Here is a 20844-nt window from a genome sequence, read left to right as displayed (position 1 = left end):
ATCTAGAAAAACAAGGAGCAGTGGTAGCCTTCCATTCCTTTAGGATTATTCTCTTTGCCACTAACATACCAAACATAAGAGTCTGCTGTACAGTATGTGACAGTGAAAGAAAGGCTTCGGAAAAACCAAACAAGGCGATCAATGCATCAGATTCGATATTTTGATCATAAATTTTGCAATACCAACTAAAGATATCCTGCCAAAAAGGGACAATCTTAACACAAAACCAGAAAGTATGGCCTAGAGTAGCTTTTGTTATATTGCAGACACATTTTGTTATTTTATTTCTTTAGAATAGTGTAATCCATGCACGACTTTAAACTGGATCAACTGCAACCTTGTATTAGGTTATCACATCTCTTAACTGCATGATATCTGCACAAGGGAAAACTGTAGGAGCTCTCACTGAAATCATAACATTAAAGGTAACATCTGCTGTGTAATTTTGAATTTGAAGTACACAATACACATCTATATGTCTTTAAAGTTATCTAGCTGTGTTAACCTACTGACCTCTTGGTACTTGGACAGGAGGAGCTGAGGGTCAAGAAGCTCGCTTGGACCGGTGAGAGAGACGCGCAGACCCAAGCGAACTGCAAAAAAGCAAAGTTTTCATATAAATCACATGACTGTGTAACATCGCAGTGATAATATTAAGCCTGGGTCTTCAACAGGGAATCAATGACCACTAGGAGGTCCTCCGAAGTGATTGTTTGATAATATTTTGAAGGTTTTAATTTTTTTTACAAAGTTTAAATGTGTCTGAAAATACACATTAAAGCTGCTGTAAGTGATATATTTTTTGTATTATAATAAGTGTTAAATAGCTCAATATTCAACACTAATCACTGTTTTAGATATGTGTCTCCTTCCTCCACTCACGCAGTAAAAGAGAAAAGAGTAAAAAAGTAGTGAAACACGCTTTAAGAAAAGAAAGAAGCAAAGAAAGCGCCAAGGGAAAAAGGAAAGGAGCCATGTAAGTGTGGTGACGTAGAGTGGAGTAGTTTCATACACATAGCACACAGTATTCTTTCTTTTTAAGAATAAATCATTAAAATACAAACAAAAAACAAGAAGATTTTACTGGTTTTAATGAAATATTTTAGTGTCCCATAATGGACTGACTGTAGAGATGTGGGCGATTGTGGAAAACCTCCCAACAGCTGACTACACACTCTGTCTACCTCCTCTCTCCGGCATGGCCACAGTCGCTATTTTTAAAGTTTCTGTACCTGTTCAACAACATTTCCCTCTTCCTCATTAGTTAAAAAAATCACTAAACCCATGATTCTTTTTTTAACTTTCCTCCTGTGTTGCCACAGTGCAAACACAGTGTGAACATGGGTCTGTTAATGTGAGACAAACTAAAGGCTGTTCAGACTTTCACACCCACACAGTTAATATAACCTGAAGGGAAAGAGTGAATACCTTCTGTAGCTTTGGCTTAAAAAGAATCACGTTTAAAAAGTAGCTTGAATTCTTTCTTCTGCTGCCACCTTGTGGTTGAAAACTCTGTAAGGGTGCACATCTGTCCCTGCCACACAAAGTTATACAGCAGTGCACTTAAGTGTACAAGTGCAGTAATTGGACCTGAAGATTGGATGGTAACAATGCTTTTGATTAAGTGAGTTGTTGCTCATAAAAGATAGTCACAAAACAGTATATGTACCGGTATCATCCTCCAGAAACTTTTATTTTATATTTATAGCTTTTCTCAATTTACCAAAAGTTTTTAAATTAAACCTCAAAGACATTGAACAATTTTTGGGGTGCGTGACTCCTGCATTTATCTTGTTTTTCCTTCCCTATTCTAGCAGGCAGCAACAAGTGCCATACATCATCTGATTGAGGAACAGTAATGTCTGACGTCGCGGCCAGCCTCCTGGGGAGGGACTTTGGAGGCAGGGCAGGAGTGCAGTGGAGAGGGAGGGGGAGGGATCTGAAAGTTGTACTTGTTCAAATTTAATGCTAAGTCCTCTCTCTCCTCAATGTTACCGACTGCACCTTTAAGTTTCAGTCCCAGTTTTACATTTGCTTTGTCTGTGAATGGATAAATGTACAATCATGTTTAATGGTGTGATCACATGTACTAAGGAGCCCCTTAGCTCCTTAGTAAATGTGATATGTGTGTGATATGTGTGAAAAGCTGAGACACTATTGCATGTGTTTTTGAAGCATATGGATAGGATTGGCTGTTCAAAATAGCCACTGCCTAGGTTTGACAGATATAGAAATACTAGTATACATGTTTAAGGGCTAAATAGTGCTGATGATTATGCTCTGTAGTGAAATGACACTCAAGAAAAGTGAAAGAAACAACAAAGCATTAATAGCAATTGGTCTTCTTAGCAGCTGTTGACAGATAACATTTTTTTGAGTTAAGAGAGGAAGTGTGATAAAATTGTACAACCTGTGATCTTCTTGTCTGATACCAGATCTCTGAGAGAAGGAAGATCAGCAGCAGTCAGAAACGTTGGAGGCAAGACATCAGTGTCAATGGAGGAAGACCTTCTTTTTCTGATATTGTTTTCTGTCATGTTGGTGTCATGTGGACTCTGCAGAGGCATCGGTAAGACTGTGGAAACATCAAAGAAAGACAGGGCATTCAGTTATAATCTTTAAGTTTTAATATAGTTAAAATATATAATGTCAGCGCTAATATAATATTCCAATATTAACTTGGCTTTGTTTGCTCATCGAGAGATGCACAGAAACACTGATAACCTGTGGTGGAGGAATGCTGCAGGAGTGGCTGATCCTCCAGTGACCCGGAGTCGGCTTCTCTCCATGGGTCAGACCTTCCCAAAGAACCTGAGACATTTTGTTTGTTGAAGTTCAGAGAAACTGAATAACACAGTAGAACAGCATGTCTAATCCTATAATTTTACAGATTTTCATTGTTATTTTTAAACTGGCAATGTCATATTTGAAGCCAGGGAGACTTAAAATATTAAACTCAGATGAGGAAAAAAGGAACAAACTGATAACAAGTATATGAACGTACTTGATGAGACATTTATTTTCAGGTGACAGTAACCAGTTTTACTCAAGAACAAAGCCTGTCCTACAATATATGTACACTTTTGGATATCATGATGAGATGTTTATTGCATACCAGGATTTTAAAGGGGCACTATGAAGTTTTGGAGAAGAAATTCCAACTCAGAAATCTAATATTTACAATATTAATGAAGTAATAGTACACACTCTGAAATATTTATTTTTTCCATAACTGAATAAACAAGCTGTTCTCACAGGAAAATAAGGTCACTAGAACACAGTTTGAAGCTAGAAAGGTGGCAGGGTCCGCCACATATAAACAGTAAAACAGTATGAAACTGTGCTGACCTTTAAGGTCGGTTTGTATATTCAGTTTGTTCAGACATAAAAAATCAATCAATGAAGATCTTTCTCCAAACTACATAGTGCTCCTTTAAGCGCTATTAAAATTGACTTTTTTATCTTCCCATTTTTCTATGTCCTAACCTCAATGTTTCCACTTTATTTTGTGATTTTAATTTCTTAGAACAACTTCTCCTACAGATGAGAGATGTTCAATTGTTCCATAAGAGTCTCAGCTGGGTTTGTGTTGATGATTGCCACTGTGTTTCCTTTGAAAACCCAACTTGTCTTGATCAGGAAATATATATGTATTACAAATAGCTGATTTGTATTTTTGGATGTATTTTGTTTCTAACACTTTCTGGTCATTGTTGACACTTTTAGGAACTATTTGATTACATTATTATCAAACATTGTGAAAAACAATGCAGAAAAGATTTACATAATAGATATTCTTACAACAGTCTATGCGGCACGCTATCAAACAAACAACGAAGCAAGAGTTTATACTTGTATTAATAGCAGATATTTTTTACGAAATAAAGTTTTGTGTAAAAGTGTAAATTTCTTACCGACAAATATGGTTCCAAGAAGCAGGAAGAAAAGCAAGTGATCAAAACCAACTCTGTTCCAACTTTCAAACTTCTGAGCCTCAAAACAAGCTGTTCTCTTTGTCATAGTGAGCAGAAAGGTAAAAGCAGAACTGGAGGAGGTGTTTCTGGCAGAAAAGTTATCATGCCCTAGTTTTAAACAATACCTTAGGAAGCAGAGCAGGAACAATGGGTGTGACATTTCAGCCAGGTTTTGTCTCTTTACAAAGGCTGAGACATGAAGGAGTGGTGGTCACATGTGGGGAAAATACTGAAGCAGCTGTTACACAATTTATCGGGGATATTTAATACTAGCACAGATTCATGATGTATTATCAAAGTTTGCACCTCATTCAGATTTCTTGAAATGAAATATGAAATAACCCAGTCAACAGAGCACATATAAAATGACATCAAAGTTCATGCTCTGATGAAGTGTCAAATGTTTTCAAACATTTGGGGGAATGCAGTCATTGTCAGCTTGCAACATGAGAAAAATGCACATCTTTCATATTGTACAGTATGTACATGCTTCCACATGCATGCAGTTATTGAGTTATTCCACAAGATGGCACTTCAGTAAAGTAGAATCGTGGACAGTATATTCCTGGAAACTTTGTGATAACATTTTGACACTGCATGGACTGCTACCCAGACTATTGTCTGACCTTGTATTAAACTTTACATTTCTATGAGTTAGCAGTTAGTATTGTTATGTACAAATATCACAAAATAAATCCATCAATATATATCAACAACAATATCTCTTTACTATAGAATAAAAAATCCTTGTATTGGAAAAATTCTCTTCTCTATTGGAAAAATCCCTTTTCCCTTTATCCCAGTTTTATACTTGTATTACAACATACAATTACTTTACCCTACCGCTGACTGCTATGCTTTTGGGCTTTAAAATGTGTTTTTTCTTTTACACCTCTGTATAATATAAAGTAAACAGAATTACTCCGGATATCTCCGTCAAATTTAAATTTTTTGAGAGGTTGCATTTGAAAGTACTGACTGATAATGGATTTTTTCCCCCTGGTGACGATCACTCATAGAATAATGGCATTATGTTTCATTTTACTTTGTGAGATCAGTCATCAGTTTTGGTCAAATATACAATAACTTTAATAACCTACAGTGTTACTGTAGGTTAACATGCATCTGATTTTCCTATTTAAAAACACTTTTTTGTATGCATTTTTACTGCAAATATATTTGTAGTATTACTCTCGTAGTAATGGTAGATTTTCATTACATTAGTCACACATTACTATTACATACTGTTAATTGCATCTTTCCATATAGAAATACCCAGGAATAAATATTTTACTAAACAAAACAGACAGTTTTATACTCACAATCTGTAGAAAGTAGATCAGTTCATAAAGCTGTCTCATTAGATCTCTGAATCAAATATTTTTTAACAACAGTCACTCCTTCAGTTTAATCAATATGTCACGGGCAGTTAAAGAATAACCTTTAGATGGCAGGATTGTATAGTAATGGTCCATTTTCAGCATTAAAAAACTTGTGCAGACATTTTCCCACTAGGTGGCAGTGTCTTCCTACTGATAATGATATTTTTTACTCGTCTCCTCAGAGTAAAACCTTGTCAAGTCCCTGGTGCTTGCCACCCAAGAAGCGTCATGCACTGTGTTATTGAATACATCACCAATACCACAGTGCACTGTGTGACTCAATGAATGTCAGAGAGTAACCAAATATTAACTCACTATCCGCATGTCAAAACGCAACAAGTTTGTTTGGGAGAAGGAATGAAGAGTATGATGAATATGAGTGTCTGGGCCAACTCATCTTGTTTGTGGTGCCATTACTCCAGGATGACACACCAGTCACAGAGAACGTCCTGGGTGCGTGTGTGTGTACACCACAGCTCCATCTGTTAAGGCTTTGGGACACAGTTTAGCTGTTGATACACTGATCATCACAAATGGTTTAAGCCACACAGAGGTCACAGAAATTCCCTTTAAAAGATGCTTCTCAATTAAACGGTCTGCCTCGTGTGTCAGTCCCACGTCAGCAGACTGACACAGGGAATGCCGCGGCTGCCTGGGGAAACTTCAGGCACGCAAATGGCTGGAAAATAAGTGACGGTGGTGGATTTGCACTTGTACATTTGCTGGCAGAGCTCCTCTTAATTCTGGGACCTTTGAAAAGATCATCTTACATGAGGCCCAATGTGTCTGAGTACAGTCACCTCAGGATTCAGAGGGGCGGGTTAGGGTGAGAAGCTCTGAGAATGACCTAGGCAGGGGCTGCACACACACACACACGAAAAACTTCTATCTTTGCTACTTTAAATTTCCACTCCACTACATTAAAGAGGAGAATTATGTACTTTGTTTGCCACCACATTATTTTTAATCTACTGATTTTTTTTCATGACTAATCGTTTCATTTGAAAAATGCAAAATAATCGCTTAAAAATGTCACAATTTCATCATCAACATTTCCAAACACTAAGACTCTTCATTTAATCTCATAAATGACAAAGAAAAGCAGCAAAGCCTTACATTTAAGGAGCAAATGTTTGACATTTTTGCTTGAAAGGACTAAAATGATTCTATTTTTGATATTTTACATTTAGCTTTTAAAGGCGCACTCTGTAGTTTGGAAGAAGACATTTTAATCAGAAGAGAAAAATCTTCACTGATTGATTTCCATGACTCAAACTTCATAAACAAACTATTCTCAGAAGACAACACATTTCATACTGTTTTACTTTGTTTGTATTTGCAGGAGCTTTTTTAAGTAGCCACCGTTTTAACTTCAAACAATGTTCTGGGGACTAGAAGTATTTTTGTACTGTTTTATTGCCCTTTTAAGTAAGTATTAGATCTGAATACTTCTTCCACCACTGACATGGAACTGACAAGATGAATGTAAAAACTATTTTCCCCTCAGTGATTACAACCCTTCAGTCCCCTTCAAAAAATAAAATTCACTTTAGATCCTGAACTCAGCTAAACATTCATTGAGCAGACAGAGTCGTCACTGCGGATATGTGTCGGCAGTGTTGCAAACTCTTGTAACTTCCTGGCTACAAGATGTTGCCTTTAAACTTTGATGGTTTCCATACTTCATCTTGAAATGAAGTGTAAATGTCAATCAAAGGATCCCTGTGGGTTCAGAATATTCAACCGCACTTCAGTTCTGAAACTTATTTAAAACCCATAAGATTACCTAAAAAATGCATGGATTTGAAGTTGAAACAAGGTTACTTTTTTCTTATTCTTAGTTTTAATACAATGCTCTAATGCAATATTGGCATCATCATTCATTGGTCTTACATTTTTCCGAAGCAAATTTGTTTTTTCTTTACAAACTGTACGATTTTCTTTCCTGTTTGAATATGCTTTAGCATTATAATTTTTAATTTATTATCTTCCTCCCTTTGTGTTGATCACTGTGTTAACTAAAAGACAGAAGAAAGATTATGTGTATTTTACATGATCAATCAGTATGCACCACTGATTTTGCTTAAATGTTCTTCTTATGCATTCCAAAAAGCATCTAAATGTGTGTTTTAAGAATTTCATGAATTTGTTATATACTGTATAATTATTTGTTGCAATGAAAACACGTTTTAAATTCAGAGTATAGTATGGTTGCTTGAGGCAGTTCACACAGCAGCATACAAATACACACATGCAAGTGTTTGGTTTGGAAACAGCTATTGTTCTCTTCAGATACACACAGAGTCAGAGGTCACTGGGTTACAAGTTAACTCGTAGGTGCAGAGAATCGCGGCCCTGTGGAGCCCTGTTAACCAAAAAGGGGAGAAAACACAGCACAAGTGTCCTCCAGGAGCCCTGCTACTCCTCTGTTCATCCTTTCTCCAGGCCTGAGACATTTACAAAGCCAAACAAACAGTCCACTGTAAGCAACTTTTCCAGCCCAGTGGGCCTGGACACAGAGGACTTGTCCACAGAGAAACACGAGGAGTGGAGGGGACTGGGGGGGTGAGGCACAGATGGTAACACCTTGAATACGTCAGGCTAAACCCACAGTGCATGACAGGTCAGAGGTCAGCAGAGTCGACAAGCACCACAGACCCGAGACCCGCTGCTTTCGAACTGCAAAACACTAAAAGCTCTTGAAGAATTCATCAGAAGAAGAATTAAACTGATGAATGTTACTAACTGATTACAGATTTACTACATTTGAGTTCTGACTAATTGAGTAGACTTGTTGTCTGTGCTCTTGCTTGAGGATTCAAGAAGTTATCTGCATCCTCCTCCCTCGCAAATCCCTCTTAATGACATCAATGACATGTGCTGCTTGTTGATTTTAAAAGCATCATCTGTCAATATTAATGAAACAGTTAGAAATGAAATTATCTAGCAGGACCCATTCCAATCTACATAGCTTCATACATATAGTAGTTTATCTTGGGTAATCATCAAGATAAGAATCCTGACTCTTTCAAAATAAACTAAAGGTTTTACAGAATAAACTGAAACATAGATACAACATCTCTGTTATTTATCTCGAAGAATGGCCAATAAAAACTGTATCCAAAAAGACTTTCACCTTATGATCTGGCAACTTTTCTTTCGCAGAATGTGAAATTTTATCAGCTGTATAACTAAGAAACATTCTTCAACTCCTGTCATCACTCACAGTGGTTTCAAGGAACAAAACTTAAAGCTAACACGTGTACAAAATCCCAACAGACTCTGCCTTTGTATTCTGTAATGAAGTGACATTGTGTGGTTATGAGACATTTCCATGAGAAGACAATGAAGACATCTTGTTGCTGAGGCAATGTCCTTGTTTGAAAATGAATGTATATTTCGTTTTGCCATCCCAACAAAGCATAAAGCCTTCGAGGACCTTCAGCTGTGAGGCAGAGTTTTATGATGCAAATCTTTCAGACAAAAAGAGCAGGTTTTGAAATGCAGGCCTTGGCGGCATTAATTGAATTATCTCATCTGAACTGCAGGTGCGTAGCCACATAAAGAATGACGTCAGAGAGAAATAAGAAAAGGCAGTGACCATGGGCAAGCTCCTTTCAGCAACAAAATATCGCAAAGTCGCACTGTGTTTGGTGGATGGAATGATGCTGTGAAATGCAAAGAAGTGAGAATGCTGCAGGCTGAAGAAGGTGCCGATTGCACAGGTCTTCAGTTGTTTGCCCAAACATCAAAAGTGAGGTGAAAGAAGTAGAGAATGCATGTAGCAACACTGCTAATTCACCAATCACTACCACTAATTGCTGCCTCCTGAGGAGAGGTTAAGGAGACAAGTCAGTGCCTCTCTGGGTGCTTCTGACTGGCTTTCTGCCAAGATGTCATCCATCCTGGAGCCTAATCAAGTTATCATATCAACAAATCTCCCATCAGGGGCCCCACGTTTGACACTCCAAAAAGACACCCAGAGGGGGACTACAAATTTCTATCAGCAGGACGCTGAGGGCAGGAGCCGGCCTGGCCAGGCGGTCATGAAAGCTACCTGCAGCTCGTGGTCAAGCTCCCCTCTGGGACGACACTCAAACTGGACTCTACTGCTCAGCCCTGGACATTCCCTGAGAACTGGGGGGACGTAGAATGCGCTTTATTTAACGCTGCACACAATAGTCCAGAGGGAACACAATGTGGTTATCATGCAGAGTGTGGAGAGTGAGCGGCGGCTGCGGACCCCCTGTGGTGGCGTGAGGAGACAGGGGGTCAGGGTTTAAGAGGCACGCTGGCCTCGCCTAGGGAGAAGGTTAATGTACTGTTAATCTGAGGTCAGAGATGCACCCTCACACTCATACATCACCAATGACAGCACCAATCAGAAGAGGCAATCCTCTGTCATAAAGTGCACATTGGTGCTAGAGCTAAATGACTCTTGCAGGAACCTGTTATAAAGGTTTAATATGAGCCTCATTTGAGGGAAGAGAGAGTTTTGTTCTATTTTCATGAATACAAAGTTCAACATGTTGATCAATAGACTCATATGTGAATCACCAGAGCAGCCGCTTGAATAAAATGTATGATACTGCAAAACATATGTGTGTTTAATTTTGTACATTTAATACATAACACGTTCGCTGTATCATCAACGTTGTTCAGATTACATGTTTATGAGCTGACTTTCATTCCTGGAAGAGGAGGGTGTGGATGCGGCATGACAGCCAGGAGAGAGACGGTGTTTCAACATTTGTAAGCGCGAACCCACTGGACATTTTTGACAACTTGTCTTGGAAAATTGCGGTCGAAAATCTGGTATTTTTAACGGGAAGTCGGGACAATTTCACACCATGCTTGTGGCACAAATCTTTACCCATCCCTAACCTAGTGTTTTTTTTGCTGAAACCTGTACCAGAACCATAAGCATGACGTTGTCACAACATAAAATTGAAAATTGAACATAAAGAAATATAAAGTTGCAACATAACAACACGTAAAGTTTCAACATATCTGTGGTTTGGAGAAAGAACGTTACAGAGGAATACATTTTCAGGAACACTGTTTTCGAACACCATAGTTAGATCAGTCCATTAGGCAGAGCTGTATGTTTGTGTTTGAAGTGCTGACGGTGCATGGAGGCATGAGAGCAAGCATTCCCTGGATGCAGAGGGGTGTCAAGATAAGGCGATAGGGGTGGGATCTGGCTCAGCATAGATGCAAATGTTTGACATGCTCTTTCACCATCCTGTTGTCTAAAAAAGCGCATGCACACACACACACGTACAGACACCATCTCATGACTCAATCCCGCATCAACAATACTGATAACTGAGATGTCATCAAAAGGTTTTTGTTTGGAGTCTGCGATAAGATTTTTATCCTGCTGAAGTGCTGAGACGTGGCCTGGTGAAACGCAGAGTGGAGCCTCTGACCTGTCTCGCTCGTTATTCCCTCTCACGGGCCCATTAATTGAATTAGCTATTCATCGAAAAGTGGAGAGTGCACTGAATTAGTCTCTCCGCTCTGCTACTTCTCTATCTTAAGAGTCTCCTTAGTAGTGTGTTGACTGGTTTTCATTGTATGTGGCTGCGTCTCCGCCGGCCTGTGAGAGTGAAAGGGGGAGACAGGGCAGGGCAGGTATGGAACAGCCCACAGGGGGGCTAACCTTTGACCCTGTTCTGGAGAGGGACTCGGGTCTATCCAGCAACACAATACTTCCAACATACAGCCCTCCGCGGCTGCCTGCTGCTACCCACAATGAAGCCCTTTGCTGGGGTCTCCCTGGGCAGAAAGGCCCCCTGGAGCGCTGACTGCCATCCGGAGGTCTTTCACCGCTTTCTCCTCTCCGTACCTCCGGCCGACGCCGAGAAAGAGAGGAAAACCTCAATAACAGAGAAGATACAAGGGGAACAATGGTCTTTAGAGGGCATTTTAACCCGCAACAAACAGTGTCAACATCTGTGGGGAGTGGATAGATAGATAGACACTGTGTCCGCCATGGACAGAAAGGGCCCTTTCCTTGTGGGCAGTCACACTGAAAAGGCTACAGTGTTGTTTTGTTGTGTTTGAGAGGGATTTGGTCCCCGTCTCCTTTCAGCTGCAGTTGAACCGCACTGTGGTGCCGGCGAAGCGATTTTGTCTCACTGGAGAGCCAGGGCAAAAGATGAAGCAAAGCCTCGAGAGCAGGGCCTTTCTTCCCATGGCCCGCTCCTTTAGGAGGGGTGAAAAAGATTATTGTCGTACACATCGAGTGAAAAATGCATCAAAGTCGGCGGGGAGTGTGGCCCGGATTGAGAGAGCGAAGGGTTGATGTTACGAGGAGGGGATGAACACGGACACATGTGGCGTATAGCGTGTGTGTGTGTGTGTGTGCGGCGGCCACACACAAGCCCAGACGCGTGGGAGTGTATTGGATTCTCATGGGCTGTCTGGGAAAGACACTGTCCCTCTCTCTCTTTTTCTATCTCATTCTCTCTCAAGCGTGTGGTCTCTTCTCATGTGAACACACTGCCAGTATAAAGGATCTCTTCATCTCTCTCTTTTGGCTCTCTTTTTGCATCCTGATGTGAAAAGGGTTCATTCACTGGGGCCTGCAGTCTAACTCCCACTCATCTCAATTTATCAGTTAGCGCCAATTGGGCCTAACTGGGAGCTTGTGGGAATCCAGGTGCTTATCATTAATGCTGCTTCATTGTGGTTTTGTGAGGATACGCGGGAGGAACTCTGTGTCATGTTCCTGCATGTCTGCAAGGGCTTCGCCAAACCATGCTTCCCCTCTCTATACTGCATCCAGACACACACGCCCACACATGCAGCTACATATAGGGTGACATGCTTGTGGTGAAGCGTCTGCAGAGTGTCTTTCACACAGTAGCACATAAACCCGAACTATATCAGGGCTATTAAAGTTATAATGTCACTGCCTGCTGATCCACCAGTCTCTACTTCTGCTGTCTCTCCAGTGACATGTGTTTTTGGTCAGATTATCATAATGTTGTGATATCATTAACTGCTTTCAACTTGGCCGGGGTGAGTATACAGTTTCACATCTGAATTCGAAAACACATAGCATTCGAAAACCATCAAAGAAAAAAAGATCTAATGACAAACAAAGACTGCCTGTGGCTAAACGGTATCATCTGAGATCTTAACCACATCCCGAAAACTCACTGCCTCAACAAATGTATAACCCTGGCTGGACTTCCTGTCAGACGTTTGAGATGTGACACAAATAGACACATTCATGCTGAGATCAAAGTTCTGTGGGCGTCTGGGCAGACAGAGAGAGCTTATGTTTGGTGTGTACGCTCGGCATTTTTGAGGTGCTGGACAACTTTTCACGGCCTTAAAAAAAGCATAACGCATGACAGTTTTCGCAAATGTTTCTCATCACGTCAGCACTATCCTCAGACTAGATGATATGTCAAGAATCATGACTAGGATCCAGCATGCTGAACAGAGGAATAAGTTGCAAGGTGTATCAAAATAGAGGTAGGAAACAGGATTCAGAAGTCCTCTCCTCCTTGTGAATTCTCGAATGTTCAAAGTCTTCAAAGAAACCAATCTGTGGTCATGATCTAGGCCTGCAGGGTATGAGGAGAATCTGTGCTGTGTGATAAAATTCTTCAGTATTACGATGACGATATGAACCGTGATAAATAAACAAGTGTAAACCAACCTCACAATCGCCAATGGTGTTATTGTTTGGCCCATGTATCTAGAGTTTCATCTGATAGGTCAAATGTTTGCACGTTGAGTGTAAATGCATGATGCAGGCAGTCTTTTGCGATGTGTTCATCGTGCATGTTCATGCCGTGGTGATGATGAAAATAAAATTTATGTACTATAATCCCTGAAAATGTTGAGTTTGGATATAGATAATGAAAACATAGCAGCTGGAACTTCTCCAAAACTTAAACAATATAACGGGTTCCAGCTCAAAGCCTTCATCAGCGTGATGTTTGGAGCACAGATCTAGTTTTAAACATCTCTTACACCTAAAATTCATCAGGCTTATTTTTCTGACCTTTTCTTTACACTTTGAGGCCCTTTAGGTAGCATTAAATTAATACAGTTCTTTTGTTTATTGTACATATTCTTTTGCTACATTACAAACATAATTCCTAAAGTGATTGAGCTGGCTTTTTGGGATGATGGTTGACTCAAATTCCAGGGGGTACCTTACATTGTGCTGAAGATATGACATGGAACATTTTCACATTAAAATGTTCAAAAACAACCAGACTTTTAATCCAACAATGTCCAAATCCAGTGAAATCTGTCATTTCGCTCAACCTAATGGAGCATTTCATTTGGTTCCCTTTTGCTACAACTTCTGGAAAAACTTCTGTTTTCATTGTTTTGACCGAGAGACCCCTAGTGGCGGAAATTACACACTGTACGTTTAATTGGACTCTAATATGAGTTCTGTCTCCCCTCCAGACAGAAGAACATGTCGTTTGAAGACAGACAACATGCTGCAGTGGATGCTTGTGTGAACTGTGGCATTATTCTCAGGTGAATGAATCAAGTATCTGAATTTTGTACTAATCAAGAACAAAAAAAATCTGGCTCCCTGTTTATTCTGAAAAAACATCAGATCAGTGCCACATGGGAGGATAAAAAAGGAGTGTTTGAGTGTGTGTGTAGCTAACACTCATACATATACAATGCCGGAATAACACACTTAAAGCGGGACGTCCCATTTCCTGTTACATGGGCGATAAAAAGGATGGACGCTGCAAAAAGTGAAAGGCCTGTAAAAGAAAACACTTTCTTTGAGGATCGTTGTCCTCCTGAGAAAACCGCAGGGGGGAGTGAATGCCAGCGGCGAGCACCTTTAGCTTCTCAGTGAACCGGTCGGTAATGTTCATTAGCAGACCTGGGGAGAGAGCGGAGGACATGAATGGAGGGCACACCTTTGTTCTGCTAACCCTGTGCCAGGAGAGGTCCAGTAACATTAGATATGGCTGACCTGAAGTGAATGTTGGCCTCGGTGAGCTGAAGAGAGTGCCATAGAGGGGGGTGAGGAGTGGAGGAGAAGCAGCACCCTGCAAACTGATAATCTCTTGTAGTCCTTCCCCCAGGGTGCCACTTATTCCTTATTTCCAGCCCCCCTACCCCCTTTCCTTCCCATCATTGGTTGAGCTACTTACTGCCAAATGACAATTATTGCATGTGGAGCTCACACACACACACACACACACACACACACACACACACACACACACACACACACACACACACACACACACACACACACACACACTTCCTACCATCACTGGGTCCTGCTGGAAGGTGTAATACACATCTAATCAGTGTTTCATTGAACGTGACTCAGTGGGATTTTTTTTCATTGCTGTCTAGCTCAGAGAATTAAGAGATTACAAAAAAAAGGAAATGAATAAATCCTTTTTGTTGCATGACACAGCAACAATCCCCTCCCACTTTTACTACACTTCAGGGTGTGGACTTCCTCGTACCGCAGCGTGCGTTAAACACCACATAGTAAAAACATGGTCAATGCTCATGCTAATGCAAAACACCCGCGTTTGAGAAAAAAAGTGCAGCCCAGTAAAAGGTCACTTACACAACAACACAAATTTGGTGGTCGTGATGACTGTAAACATCAGACTGTAAAACTGTGTCTACCGTTGGGAAGAGAAACTATAAACGCTCCAGTTGTTTCTGGGCCTATTTTATATGCCACAACAAATGGCAATTTGAATGCCTGAGCATGACAACCAGCCCAAACTCTCCTTCCTTTCCTCCTCCAGGCAAGCAGCGAGCAGTTTAACGTGTGTTCACACAGGCTGGAAATACACACTGCATCACACTCAGTTCGAAACCGCAGAGAACCCCCCTGTTAGGGCCGACCTTAATGAGGCAGGCGTAGTGTATGTGCATGTGTGGCTAACACCTGGACCAGCTGCTAGCTATAAAGCACTACCGCTGTCAGGGACTATCAAAGCACCTTGCGGGCGGCCATCTTTCTTCCTTCCCCTAAAAATCTCCAGCGATGCCTCTAAAATCCCTTAACAGCATCCTCCATTAATTGGCCTCTTACCTCCGACAGGCTTCAAGTGGGGGGAGCACATTTGTACGTAAAGCTGCTCTCTCACACACATTAAACCACAAACACACACACCCTCAGGTGAGTCAAACACTGCAAACACAGATCTCCTTTTTTTCCCGTATTTGGTTTCTCACATCAGAAGTGTGTGTGTGTGTGTGTGTGTGTGTGACAGAGAGAGACAGTGTGGAGCAGGCTTATCTGGCTCAGCATCAGTACTGGGATGATTTGCTCATACTCAGTGTTGTGCGGGTGCGGAGTGAGAGCTTTTGTCCTCCTGGCAGAGGGCAGGCTGGGATCCTGCCTCAACAGCCACGACTCACTGTTGTCTGTTTATCAAGTAAAATGTGGAGGAATTTATCTTGATTGTGTTTGTGCAGAGGCATACAGACAACTAACGGTCCACTGATAACTCTTCTTTGCAAGAAGGCATTATAACTTTATTTGAAAAAAAAAATCTTAATTGTTTACTCTGAATTAGACACATGGTTTTTATGGGAGTATTGAGTGATAACATGGAAGCCAGTTGGGGGTTTTCCATACATATGTGCTGGCTCGGCTTGACTCAGTTTGACTTGGCCTGTCAGCCCAGCGTGGCAGGGCTTTGCATTTCCATTGTAAGAGGGATACCTGCTTGAAGGTGTGTCTTTAACTGATGACATGCTTGTCTTGTATAGCAGTACAGTACAAGTGAAGAATAGCCGCCTACAAAATTCCACTAATTTAGATGCAGATAAGTATGCAATACGAACAGGGACACTGGAGGGAGACTAGACTTCAAACCACCAAAGATCCAGTGAGAAGCTTCAGATATACTGAGAGCCGTATACACAGAGACTGTTTAAAATGTCTTGCAACACTTGCTGGTTGAGGGAGGAACTGGGGCCAAAATGGGTTGGCAGCTTCGAGAGACGTCACCACAGCCCGCTTAGAGGCGGGGCGGGCGCAGTTTGGCCCTATTTCGGAGAAGGTCCATCCCATACGCACTTTGGCCCAACTTGGCTCGGTAAAACTGGTGATTAAAATGCAAATCGGCGCAGCTCGGTTTGACGCCGCCAAAAGTCCCAGTGGAAAAACCCAAAGTGACAGTGTCATGATGGTTACTTTTTCATATCTTTTACTTCAGTCTCTCTTTTAAACTCAATGCTAGATGAATGACGTCCAAAAAATATTTACACACCAGCGTCCTTGAGTTCAACATGGATAATAGCATCGCACTGGGAAAAAAAGGCAAAAATTAGCTTGTCACTGACACCAGGGTGACATTATTGACTACCGCAGAGTAATTTTAGCCTGGAATGAATGCTGATTGTAGCCTTTCCCATTGAAGACAAAAGCCAAATGTTGGTGGCTATTCATGTTTTATTGTCCACTGTGACAGGGGTACAACAGTGCCACCAAAAAGTCTCAGTTTTTGATGGCATGATAACAACATGGCATGTCATCATAAGGCATCTTTATGAACATTTCATAAGCACATGTCAAGGCCAACAAATGTTGAGTAAGGAGGAGAATTGATCCACACCACCTTGCCTTTTGCAGGCTGCCACTACCACAACATTTTTACATGAACGTTGATGTAAAGCAGACAAACAGTGGAAACTGTGAACACTGTGAAAAACCACTGTGCATGGATTTTTTTTGGAGGCAGAGCAACATACTGTCAAAAAAGCAGTTCGACTTTTTTATAGAATAGCACGGAAGGTGGAACACTTTATGTAAGCTGTAAGGAAAGGTAGCGCTTCACGCTGTGCTGGCATGACATAACTGTACCTTAAGGTCTAAAATCAATAAATATGTGGCACTTAACAGCTGAACACCAGTGACGGTCATTTTTGGAAACAAGGTTTTATAAGTGAACAGCACATAAAGAGGTTGAGGAAGTGATTGTTCGACAGTGAAGTTGTATAATCTATAATCACAATGGGACCATACAAATATATACACTCTGTACCATTTACGAATACTTGCTATGATTTATTTTCATATATTTAGGTGGGAGACGTGAGTTTACATGACAGGGCAATATGAGTCTTGGGGGGAACACAGGAAAGGACTTACAAATACAGTCAAAATACTTTTCTGCTGGTGTCTGACAGTTGACCTCAAGTGAAATGTGGTCGACCCGTCCACCTGGCTCTCCATTAGGGAAAAACAAACACTGAGAATTATTTGCAAATGTTATTTGACTCTGATCTGCTCAGCAGCTCTGCTGGGTGTACGCCATCCACAAGTACATGTCAACATGAGCAAGATTTACTGCCTCTGAGCCGGGGGCCCTCTCAGCCTGGGAGTGAGAGGCTGATTGACTGAGTACGTGTTGGGATGGAGTCTGTGTGTGTGTGTGTGTGTGTGTGTGTGTGTGTGTGGGAGTATGTGTGCATGCACATGTACCCCTGTGAGGGAGAAACTCAGTGACGTGACGTCTGTATGAGCAGTTGGACGACTGGTCTTTATGCAGAAAAATTTCATTTGCAGCAAATGCATGCATCCTACGGTGTGTATAGGTGTGTGTGGGTGTGAGATTTTATATATTTGTGTTGTCTTGGAAGCCAGGCTGCAGGGGTTACTGTGGCGCTTTGGGCTCGAGCAGAGTTAACAGCTCATTAACACCAATTCATTACGGGCCACTTCTCCCTTACTCACTGTGCTGTGCATTAAGACACAGCCAGCCGCCCTCTTTCACACACAATGTAAATCACTCAGCCCAAACTCACAGGCACAGAGGGGGAGCCGAGCCAGCGAGCCTCCTGGTGAGAAATAGTACCTGTGTGTTTGTGTTTTTTAAGTGCGGGTGGATGTGCACGTGCAGGGGCGCTACTAGAAATCCTGCAGCACGCGAGTGAGAAGTGGTGAAGGTGTAAGACTAAAAATGGTTATGTGTAGGTTTAAGCAAAAGATTGTTAGGGTTTGGAAAGAGTGGAGGCTCTTGCTGGTTGCCTTTGTTTTTGCGTCACACTTAAGTTGCGTTCAGACTAACAGTAGATAAAAATATAAGATATAGATGTAGATATAAATAAAAACGCAGCCCTTTTGTTCATTTTAAAGGAGCCAATCCATTGGTGCGGCAGAGGTGCAAACATCATCATCATGATCATCCAGAAAAAATAGTTCCAGCTTTTGGTGCAACACACAACAGTGTTTGGGCATCTGATAAGCCTTTAGGTGTTAGGTTTTAGCTTTTGAGCCAGATCAATAGCATTAAAAACTCACTTGAGTCTAGATTTGATGAACTTAATGACTCTATCAAAAGACTGAAGAAAAATAATCAATGAATAAATTACTTAAATTTGTTCTGTGCCAGCTTTTTGGATGGATAAGCAAATCTTAGCCTGGTTAGCAAAAATATATTTGATTTGCATACAAGCTAATCTGGTAGCTAGTAATCTTCAGTCTACTCTCTTCCTTCAAACACCATTGCTCTGAAGTCATACTTGAGTAAAAATTAAAGAAAGTGTTAAATATTACATATGTATATATATATATATATATATATATATATATATATATATATATATATATATATATATATATATATATATATTACAGTATGTGATATTAAATGTACTAAAGTATCAAAAGTAAAAGTAAATTCTACACATATTTGGCTCTGATGCAGCATGTAATCTGCATCAGAGCCAAGTAAGTTATCAGATAAATGTAGTGGAGTGGAAGTATACAGTAGCAGCAGATGGAAAGCAAAAGCGCCTCAAAATTGTACTTAAGTACAGTACTTGAGTAAATGTACTTAGTTACATTCCATCAGTGGAAACAGTGAACAGAAAGGTCAACAAACAAGTTCTTTGTGTAAGTGAGATTTTTGATTTTTGATTACAAAACAGTTTTTCTGCACTACATTATCATCATTTATCAGTGTTTTTAACCTTGAAATTACATATGCTTTACTTGACTATTTCCATTTTACATAACTTTACACTTCTACTTCACTATGTCAGAGGAACATTTTGTACTTTTTACTCCACTACATTTGTCTGACAGCTTTAGTTACTAGTTACTTTTCAGATTACCTTCCTCTCCAGTGAAAAACGACATATCTCCAGATGTGGTCATGTTGAATGTTTGTGATATCCGGACTGTAAAAAGTACCCAAAAGTCATACTAATTGTAAATATTTAAGTAAAGTAGTCGTTTTTGAAATGGCTGTGTTGCCACTGAACATAATCCAAGTAATTATGGTGCATTATATGGTGCATTATTTCAAGTAGACAGTCCATAGACCTCTATGTAGAAGGGAAAAGGCTATGACTGCCCCATGTATCTAATTTATGAATTCAATTACATATTGAAACTGTCAACATGTTTTTGTATACTTATATAATTTGTTCAAGAGCAGCAAGAAAACTGCAAAAAAGTGATTTAAATACACGTGAAAGCCCTGAAATTAGGTTAATACGGTCAATTCTCCACTGAACAATCATGATGTTGAGGGGATTTGTGACACAGCTGCAGAGTCTCCGTAGATGGGTTCTCAGAGGATGAGTGACGGCCCTAAAACGCAGCTGCCGGAGGTGTGGAGGAGCACTGAAGGAGTATCTCTATGTATTTGTACATCAGCAGTCTGGCCCCTTGATATTTTGACCCTCTCAGCACCTTCATTTGTAACACAAGACAGGGTCCATAGAGAAGGAGCAGAGAATGGAGATCAAAGAGAGTATCAGATGTAAGTCTATGACTCCTTACCTTACTACTGCTAGTTTAATTTGTTAAATAAAGAGCAAAACACACAGAAGGACTTGCACAATTTCTCAGTTTAAAGGTTTGATATAAGTTTATTTAAATCTTATGGTCACAGTCGTTGCTATGTGGGAGCACGTCAGACACAGAGAGTTCAAAGGTCAGGCTTCATTGCCCCCAGAGAGAACAGCCACTTGCCGAACAGCCACATGTGCACACTTCTTACTCACAATGCACAGGGGGTTTTGTATTCCTGTCATCGGCCCTATATTTTATGACATCTGTGAGTTACTACAATGGTAGCTGATGCCACTCTATCATCTGCTCCTGCTTCAAAAGCTGCCCATTGTGGCGAGAGTGAAGAAGAAAGAGACACAATCCTCTTATTATCGGGCAAATAAATAGCAGCGTATGGACTTGCCGCTCACAATCCGTTCCTAGCTGCTCGATCTTTAGGCTTTGGGCACAATTTCAGTGCAAAACGTATTTAGGCTTTAGCAGAGGAGTTGATGAGGTGAGGGATCGTTACCTCCTCGGGATTTTCTTTTGAAGGCTCCATTTCTCTGACCTCTAAAAAATGGGAGAGAAGAAAAGCCATAAAACCTGTTTTCCATTACGTCTCTTTAAAGTGATGCCCGCAAGTGAAGGGATGGAGGGACAGAGAGTGAGCGAAAGAAAGAGAGAGAGAGAGAGAGAGAGAGAGAGAGAAAAATTGGCTTCT

This window comes from Pagrus major, chromosome 11, assembly GCF_040436345.1.
Source record: "Pagrus major chromosome 11, Pma_NU_1.0".
In the NCBI taxonomy this organism is placed as follows: Eukaryota; Metazoa; Chordata; class Actinopteri; order Spariformes; family Sparidae; genus Pagrus; species Pagrus major.
This window is presented reverse-complemented; position numbering follows the sequence as displayed.